This window comes from Nicotiana tomentosiformis, chromosome 2, assembly GCF_000390325.3.
Source record: "Nicotiana tomentosiformis chromosome 2, ASM39032v3, whole genome shotgun sequence".
Taxonomy (NCBI): domain Eukaryota; kingdom Viridiplantae; phylum Streptophyta; class Magnoliopsida; order Solanales; family Solanaceae; genus Nicotiana; species Nicotiana tomentosiformis.
Window position 1 is genome coordinate 152,244,345 of NC_090813.1, and position 10,710 is coordinate 152,255,054.

Genomic DNA, 10,710 nt, shown 5'->3' on the forward strand with positions numbered 1-10,710 from the left:
TCTTCAAGCTTTTTCTCGACTCTTTTGTGATAGTGTTCATTGACGATATTCTTGTATGTTCACGAAGTCGAGAGGACCATGCCGGTCACCTCAGGGCAGTGTTGCAAACCCTGTACCGACACCAGTTGTATGCGTAGTTTTCAAAATGTAAATTTTTGCTTGAATCGGTCATATTCTTGGGTCATGTTGTCTCTAGTGAAGGGATTAAGGTTAATCCTCAGAAAATTGCAGCTGTGAAGAATTGGCCGAGGCCTACAACTCCATTAGAGATTCGCAGTTTCTTAGGCTTAGCTGGATATTACAGAAAGTTTCTGGAGGGGTTTTCTACTCTTGCCTCTCCATTGACTAAATTGACACAGAAGACAATTAAGTTCCAATGGTCAGATGCTTGTGAAAAAAGTTTCCAGGAATTGAAAGCAAGATTGACTACGGCACCGGTATTGACCCTACCAGAGGGTATAGATGGATTTGTGGTATATTGTGATACTTCAAGAATCGGGCTTGGGTGTGTATTAATACAACACGGGAAGGTGATAGCTTATGCTTCTAGGCAACTAAAGAATCATGAAAAGAACTATCCAACATATGATTTAGAACTTGCGGCAGTGGTATCTGCATTGAAAATTTGGCGTCATTATTTATATGGGGTCCATGTTGATATATTCACGGACCATAAGAGCCTTCAATATATTTTCAAGCAGAAGGAATTGAATATGAGGCAGAGAAGATGGCTTGAGTTACTCAAGGACTACAACATTGATATCCTATATCATCCGAGAAAGGCCAATGTTGTGGTTGATGCTCTTAGCCGGAAATCTATGGGTAGTTTGGCTCACTTGGAGGCATATTAAAGGCCATTAGCCAAGTAAGTTCACCGATTGGCTAGTTTGGGAGTTTGTCTTGCGGACTCTAGTGAAGGAGGGGTAATTGTGCAAAACAGGGATGGATCATCATTTGTTGTGGAAGTCAAAGAGAAGCAATACATCGATCCATTGTTGGTGCAGTTGAAAGAGGGGATTCATAAACATAAGACCATGGCCTTTTCTCTTGGCATGGATGATGGTACACTAAGGTACCAAGGGCAACTCTGTGTTCCAAATGTCTCCGAGAAAGAATTATGACTGAAGCTCACACTTCTAGGTATTCCGTGCACCTAGGTTCTACAAAAATGTATCATGATCTTAAGAAAATCTATTGGTGGAATGATATGAAGAGAAATATGGCGGATTTTGTGGCAAGATGTCCAAATTGTCATCAAGTGAAGGCCAAACACCAAAGGCCCGGTGGGTTGGCACAAAACATAGAAATCCCAATGTGGAAGTGGGAAATGATTAATATGGACTTTGTGATAGGATTACCGCGTACTCTGTGCAAGCTTGACTCAATTTGGGTGATTGTGGATCGACTCACGAAATCAACACACTTTTTGCCGGTTAAGTCTACCGACACAGCGGAGCAGTATACTCAGTTGTATATCAAAGAAATAGTCAGGTTGCATGGTACCCCAGTTTCCATCATTTCTGATCGGGGAGCATAATTCACTGCTAAGTTTTGGAAGATATTTCAGCAAGGCTTGGGTACTCAGGTGAATCTTAGTACAGCCTTTCACCCACAGACTGACGAGCAGATAAAGCGGACTATTCAGATGCTTGAAGATATGTTGCGCGCTTGTGTTCTAGACTTCAAAGGTAGTTGGGATGATCATTTACCACTCATAGAATTTGCATACAACAATATCTATCATGCTAGCATTCAAATGGCACCGTTCGAGGCTTTATATGGTAGGAGATATAGATCTCCCATTGGGTGGTTCAAAATTGGGGAAGCAGAGTTGATAGGGCCAGACCTCGTGCATCAGTCTATGGAAAAAGTTAAAATTATTAAGGAGCAGTTGAAGACTGCTTAGAGTCGTCAGAAATCCTATTCGGATGTTCGTCGTATGGATTTGGAGTTCAAAGAAGATGATTGGGTATTCTTGAAAGTTTCGCCCATAAAAGGCGTAATGCAATTTGGTAAGAAAGGGAAATTGAGTCCAAGGTATGTCGGACCGTACAAAATCATTCAGAGGATCGGTGAGGTGGCGTACAAGCTTTAGCTACCACCTGAGATGTCATTAGTACACCCGACGTTTCATGTATCTATGTTAAAGAAGGTAGTTGGAAACCCGTCAGTCATTGTTCCAGTTGAGACTATTGAAGTTAATGAAGAATTTACTTATGAAGAGATTCCAGTTTCTATTATTGATCGGCAAGTCCAAAAATTGAGAAACAAAGAAATTGCTCCGTGAAAGTGCTATGACGAAACCAACAGGTTGAAGAGGCTACTTGAGAGGCCGAGGAAGAAATGAAGAAAAAGTATCCTTATTTGTTTGAATGACCATGTATTTATAAAGTTGTGATCTAGGAAAATTATAAAACTTACTTTCTATGAATTTTGTATCATTTGTACAATTTGCGTTAAGTGTGTTCCTTTCTGGTAATATAATTGCTTGTGAGGCCACAGTTGGTATTGTTTCGTATTATGTTACGTCATTGGATTATGTATATGTTGTTATGATATATTTCTGGGGCACTCTGACTGGTGGATAGGCCTAGTTACAAAGGAAACTCTGGCGAAAGTTTTGGAAATTTAGGGAGTTAGTCAAATTTGGGACTGCTAGTGTGTGATATGAAAACTGAGTTGCATAAGACGCTAATAACAGATTTTTACCCTCATTCGAGGATGAACGATCCTAAGTGGGGGAGAATGTAAGGCCCTGTAAAATTTTTGCAAAAGAAAATGATATTTCATGGCACCGTATTTGTTTTACAAAAATACGGGATGTAACATCTCATTTCCGAGCTTATATCAATTTACTTATGGCATGCTTTCACGTACGAAAATATGGGATGTAACATCATTCCTCCCTTTGGAACATTCGTCCTCGAATGTTGACTGATGCACTTATCATATTTTGTAACTTTTATCCATCCATTGTTGATTCACCTCAATATTGATCTATAATTTACCATTGATAACTTGACCTTTTATGTAATAACTAGTGCTCACGTTGCATCGTAGAACATTTGAAATGATTAGACTGATCCACCTGGGGGCGATACCATGCTTCCATAACCGTATTTCATAGCATCCCAATGTGATTCATCCTATGGGGGTTATTCTAATCCTGTACAACTCATGAAATCCCCCCTTTGTTCTTTAAATCATAACTCAATCAAAGGCCCAAACGCCATCCTTTATCTACCACAATTACACCTTTATTCTACTACCAGGGCAGCATTCCATTTCTTCTAAATGCTACTAGTCTTAGACTCCTTTAAGTTCATTCAGGCTATATTGAGCTTTCTATAACTTAAAGAACCCATCAGCTCTCTTTTTTCATGGGCTTATGTAAGGCCCCATAAACTTTTTGCAAAAGAAAATGATGTTTCGTGGCGCCAGATTTGTTTTACGTGTTTTGTGGGCTTACGGGTTGAACAATGCACCAGAAGGTAAAGGAAAATTTTTGGCAAAAAAATGTAATTTTGCAGTCCATTATGCGACCGCAGAACCACTCTGCGGGCCGCATAATGGCCCCAGAAGTGAGCAGGAAAGGGGCCATTCTGGCACCAGTTATGCGGTCGACTATGCGACCGCATAACTGTTATGTGGTGCATTATGCGACCGCATAACAGTTATGCGGACCGCATAGTGACCGCATACGCAAACAGATTTTTGATAATTTTTGTTAGCAATTATGCGGTCCGCATATCACTTATGCGATCGCAGAACCATTCCGGAGCTCCATTTTTGGGTTTTTAAAACCCGACCCTATTTCATTAAATACACTCTTTGGGCCATTTTTTGAGCTATAATCTGACATTTTAGAGTGAGACAGAGTGCCCTAGAGTGAGAAGGTGTTCTTCAATAATTGTTTTTCAATTCTTGCTCAAGTTTTGGAAGATTAAGAAGGGAAACTCGCTAGGTCTTTGTCCTAGAGATAAGATTCTATACCCTAACCCTCAATTTTGAATTTTGTGTAGAAATGGATAATTAGCAAGATGATTTCTGGGGAGGATGGTTGTTTATTTTACATGCATGTGTTATCAAAGGGTGTAGGAAGATTGTTGAGCTAAAAATAGTAAAGATTGGGTTGTGGGATGATGGAATCCTCCATAAAAGGACCTTGAAACCTTAATGCACATCTAATGGTTGATAAAATGCTCAAATGAGCTAGAACCATGATCATCTTCCTAATTTTGGTTAAATTTGTTATATTTCTAAAATAGATTGAAGTTGCTAAGAATTCCGGAACATTTAGAGTATAAGGAAGCTCAAGTGAGGTATGTTGGCTAAACTCTTCTTTAAGAATTGGAATTCCTATTATCTTTGTAAGTTCCAAGATGTTGATTACAAACCGAGTATTCCGATAAGTTTTGTGATAAAGATATATGTTCAATTTGTGTTTCAAATGCTCTTATCATATTGCATTATAAATTGAGGATGTATTTCAAACTATGGATTGTGTATCCACATGTTATAATTTCAAGTCGTGATTTATATGAAAGTTATTATGCCAAGTTGTGTAGAGATTGAAATTTTGATACACCTCCACCAGCATATATTGGGGTGAGGCAGCATGACCGCTTTGTGTAGGGATTATGGTATTGTGGGACTGCGCCTCCACCAGCATACATTGGGGTGAGGCGGTACGACCGCTTTGTGTATAGTTTGGTATTGTTGTGGCACCACCACCCACATATATATATATTGGGGTGAAGCGGCATAGCCGCTTTGTGTTGGTATTGGTATCGTTGATGCATTTCCACCTACATACATTGGGGTGTGGCGGCATAGCCGCTTTGTGTTGGTATTGGTATCGTTGATGCATTTCCACCCGCAAACATTGGGGTGAGGCGGCATAGCCGCTTATGTAGGTTCTTGGTACTATGGTTATACATCCACCCGCATATATTGGGGTGAGGCGGCAGGGCCGCTTTGTGTGAAGATGGTTACAAAAGATCTCATCTTAAATCCTATAAATGTTACTAATAGCTCTTAATAAGCTTGCTCTGGTTTAAATGGTTATCTATATTATTCTATTGCCGCACTGGTTCATCATATTCATCTTGTAGTTCTGAATTCTTAAATTGGTGTTTAGTTTTCATACTAGTACTATTCGACGGTACTAACGTCCCTTTTGCCGGGGGCACTGCATCTTTAAATAGATGCAGGTGGTTCCACAGCAGGAGATATTGATCAGTAATAGCAGTACACCTTCTTCCCAGCCGACTTAGTGAGCCCCACTTCATCCCGGGGTCATGTATCGTTTGTTCTTTGTGTATTCTGTTTGAGGTATAGCTGGGGCCTTGTTGCCGGCTTTATCATTGTACTCATCTTTATCTATAGAGGCTCCGTAGACATAGTGTGGGGTTATATAATGGTGCTGGGGAAGTCAAACTCGTGTGTTGTGCTTGAATTACTATTTCCACTTCAGATTATGAAAAATGTATTTGGAATTGAGATTTTAAAATAAAGTAACTGATGGTAAGAAATTGGTATTGTAGACATGATCACTTTATTGGTTGATTAACGAAAACATATATATTTTCTTTATTCATGAATGAGTTTGGGTAGAAGGAAATCGAATAGGCTTTCTCAGCCGGGTTCACTCGGTTGAGCGCCGGTCGCGCCCCTCGGTTTTGGGGTGTGACAGCTTAATCCCGAGAACTTATCCATTCTCGTCACCTTCTCACTCAGATTTTCTTATCCTTACTCCTGTCTTCCTAAAACCTTGTCGCTCTACCATACTTTAGCTTGCGACCTACACATATCTATTTATACTACTTGTAACCTTCCTTCAACTTGCTTGCCCCATGATTTCCTTATGTTATTCTGGAACATCAAGCGAGACATCACATCGCCTCTTTTAACTAGACCTTTTGGTACCTAGAAACCATAGGCTGAGAGGTATGCCACCAATGACACCGTTATCATTCCTGGATACTGAATCCCAATTCTTCTAACCCTCTATCTGAAGTATGGATTATTCACAACCTTCTGCACCTGAGTATCTCGTACGTTGTTCACCTTTACCTTACTTATCTTAAAATCTTGCGTTACATCTTCTATCTCTTTCATGACCTCCCTTCCACACAGGTATAATTCACATCCACAACTTGAAGCTCTATTATAATACTTGCACCTCTGGTGCATACACAATCCGGTGAAAGTTTCATACTGACTTCTTATGAGGCTGGTACTCTTCTAACTGGCTTTGTCGTAGAGCCGTCATAAAATATGGTTGTTGTACTATCTCTCTTGTACCTATGATATTAAGAGTAATTCTGCAATGTTCTTAATCTTGATGTCTATAACTTTCTGGTCCAATAATCAGACTCCTAATTTACTTAGTTGTAACTCTTTAGTTTCCTCTTCCTTCTGATCGGCCTTTATGTAGGCTTAAGCTATCTCCTAATCTGCGGCTTCTGGTATTAGCTATTACTTTAGCCTTTCATGGGCTCTATGGAATATCCATGATACAATCTTTTAACAATTCAACCCTTTGTCTATGACCTGGACTCAATTCTTTCTTTTAACTTATACCGGAGTCTTCTACGGCTGTATGATTGTGAACATATATGCTGCATGGATAATACTCTGAACTCTTAAGTGCGTTCATAACGTAACTAACTCTGGATCATTGATCGAACAATTCCTTTCGTTCTTTCTTAGCTTTCTTTAAACGTAAGCTATTACCTTTCCGGGTCTTTCTGCCCCTTGTTGCGTGCATACTTAGCTTATCTTAGTTCCCACACATGCCGGAGTTTTCATGCAACTCATATGATCTCGAATATTAATTTTGATTTTACTTCTCGTTCATTAGCCACGGTAGGTGCCACTTTCTTATGGAGTACATACAATGTTGTAGTGAGACTCTTGTTACAAGACCATTTTCTCTTTAGGTCACTGCGCTTAGGTTGAAGCCTTCTTCCTTATTTCCTCAGCTAGTTTTTCATTGTAGTACTTAGGGAAGACCCCTTGACTTTTGTAAAGCTACGAGCTTATTACATCGTATACCCGATGGAATTTTTTGATGTCCTTCCTCGCCTATAATTATCCGTAGTTACTTACCTTCACGTCCTTGTGCTTGTAGTGTTGCTTCTGAACTGATATTTGGACTGTCTTCCCAGTGGCACTCTCTATTATTTCCGTAACACTCATATGGCACCTCTAACTACCCCAACTCTTATCTTAATATTTCTCAAGGATCACGATATCATTATCTGTGAGACTGGATTCACTATGTTGGGGTTCACTATATTTATCTTGCGCGATCTGCTGATTTGTCAGTAACCTCTTGTCTAGACATAACTAGGCTCTTCTTGAATCAACTGCTTACAATTCGTTGGCCCATTCTCATATCAATATTCCACGTAATCTTTCTTGGGTTATTTCCTTTGTCTTAACTTACATCTCGCACTGGCTCCTTATTTATCAATAACATCTCGGGCAGGAACCCTTACTTCCTCTCCTTTACGTCGTGTTTGCATAATGCAACATATCAGTAGGATTTGAATAAGTTCAATCTCATCCCATTTCTTATTTTTATCGCATTCTTCCTTTACCATTCCATAGTTACTAGAATCACTTAATTCTGACTTAATTCCACATCACTCCATATTCCCCCCTTTAGGGGAGTACTAAGATTTAGTGCTACGATGATCTACGTATAGATGTTTTACCTCTTCATCTTTGGCGTGTTTTCACATCATCGATGACCCTTACTCGCATTGCGAAAATCTTTCTGTACCTAGGATAACAAAATTCCTTACTCACGAGGGTGACACCTAGTATAATTGGCACACATAGTCCCTTAAGCTTAACTTTGCTCACATTGCTTGCTTTAGGGAAGCGTCTTCTTGAATGACCTTTAAAGGTTATTCTTCTGTCGTCCATTCTATTATTGCCGGAACGCAATCTCTGAATCTCCCATGATGCTGACTATTATCAAATCACTCAGTCCCTAATTCATGTTTAGTGTATCTTGTTCACCAGCCCATACTGATTTGTATTACTCTGGGGTCTAACTTTTCCTTATGGTAATAACGTTAGAGTCACGAACTTATTTTTCAAAATGAGGGTATGACTTTATGGCCTATACTCTTTTGTTGTCTCAAGGCATGTCATCTCTCATCTTTTCCTTCACTTGACTATAGACTCTGTAATACTGTCATTATTTTTTCTTCCATTCTCATCCATGTATCACATCTTACTCATAATGCTTCATTAATTCTCTTCTCATTTCCCTGCTAACATTTATGTCTATCACTTTATTCTGAAAATTTCAACAAGACATTCTTTTGCTTTTAGCTCCCCTTGTTCCATCCACTAGCTCTTCGGGTTGCCTAACATTCTCTCTCTATTAGGGACGGGAGCCATACTAAGGTAATATTTACCCCTTCAGGATTCCAGTGCCTATCTTTGAACATTCTAATATTCATATCTAGTTGTACTATTCTAGAGTGCACCATCTGAGTGTCTCACAAGGAGATCTATTAGCACATTTGCAATATCCTTCGGAAATGTAAACTAACTCAAACAATTCATTCACCATTTTGGGTTACTCTAACCCCAGCCCGATCGTGAGATCACGTCCTTTTCTCAAACCATATCGCTCCCATAGGGCATAACTGAGATGTGTGTGGCCAATTGTACATACATATATCAGTGTTGAAGGTAACTCAAAATGCTTATATTTCTCTGCCTGAATTGTAAATACTGATAATCTTCATTAACTGGGCATCTCGTACCCTTCTTCACCTTTCTTCTTTTACTTGTTGAAACTGGTATCTAGCTTCTGAATCACTCATTGCCTTTCACCATAAGGGTGGATAGATATTCTTGCCTTAAGGATCCTTATCAAGAGACTTACACGTCTTAGTACACACATGATCTGCTGAAGGCCTCACATTTACTCATCATGAGCATCATGCAAAATTGAGTTCCTCTGACTTAACTTTTCCATAGCCACATTCAATCCCTTACCAACCGTCTTTCTAGATGTAGGAATCATCGTATTATGAATAAGATAGAGTTTAGGAAATTGAGTTCTTACAACTGAGCTCTACCACACGATCTAGAGTAAGAAGAAAGAGCGACAGTCCTAAATGCCCTGTAGCCTCCTGCTTATAAGCGTGGTGCACAACACACCCATAAACAAGACTTTACTAGACACGACTTGTAGACTCCGTAGGACAGAACTACTCTGATATCACTTTTGTCATGACCTAAGCCGATGGGCCATGACGGGCACCCGACACCTTACTCAATCGAGTACCAACGTAATATTTCGTATGACAACCCAACATGATATAGAATTTTATGCACGTGACATACGGGCCTATAAGGCCGGCATGATCATTTGTACATTCCAAACATAGGCCTATAAGGCCATACAATCTTTCATATACTTGACATATGTTTACAAGCCTCTAAGAGTACATAAATATCATAAGGCCGGGACAGGTCCCCGACATACCAATCAATACGTGTCTAATGCATACTGACCAAATAGGCAACTCCGGAGCAAATTGAGCGCACCAACATCTTCCACTGAGTTGATAGTCATGGAAGACTCTTGACCTGTCTATCGAGACTTGCGAGCATGAAACGCAGCGTCCCCAGGCAAAAGGGACGTCAGTACAAATAATGTATCGAGTATGTAAGGAATAAAAATCAGTAAACAATAGACATGAGAGAAACATGGAGTAAAAGACTCAACATGTAAGTCTGAATAGCTCTGTAAATCATTTCATATTTATAATGTCATGCATATGCGTATAAATGTCATACCATGCATAGGTATATGCGTTCATAACATCATCAAGCGTCTGAGGGCATCGCATCATATCATCTCGGCCACTATGGGAAAATCATCAACGTATACCAGCTGATCAGGTGGTGGTGCGTATATAACGCCGTAACCTTTTCCCATATCCCATATACATATAATATACGCGTATATAACGCCATCTGGTCATGGGTCAATGTACATGTATAAATGCATGAAGTGCATAAGAAATGCATTAATAAGATTTCTCGGTATGTCATAAGATCAATATGCCTTTCGGAAAAACTTTATCAAATATGTATTTTCTGAGACCCATAAACAAAAGATATAATAATAATTCACATGGGGAATCATAAATATAGACACCCCTAGTACTTCTATGAATAGAGTCATTTATGAAAATTGTGCGTTTACTTATTTCGTTTGTATCGTATGGATCATGCCAAAAATAAAGAAGGGATAGCCTTAAGATACCTGAGCTGATTCTCTTGACAATCCCTCTAACACACGTCAATCGCGATAAAACACGTAACGGCAAAATCGGAGTAGGGAAAAATCCGTATGATATTCTTGAGAAAGATTGTACCGGGCTCCCTTGGAATTTGCAAATTCATGATGCCATTACATAATAACATATTCGTATGAATTTGATGATGTTTCCTTTCATTATCTTATAAAGATACAAGTATCTCTCTTAAATGATTTTGAAAGGTTGAAGAAACTCACGTTGCTAATGCATAATGCAATCCCGTATGGATTCTTGTTGTAGCTTCATCCGTACCTTGTTGTTCTCAAAGTGTAACACTATTTGATACACTATTTACCTAAACTTGTGGATTAGAGATAGCATACTTCGACAAGAATGATATAAAGGTGCA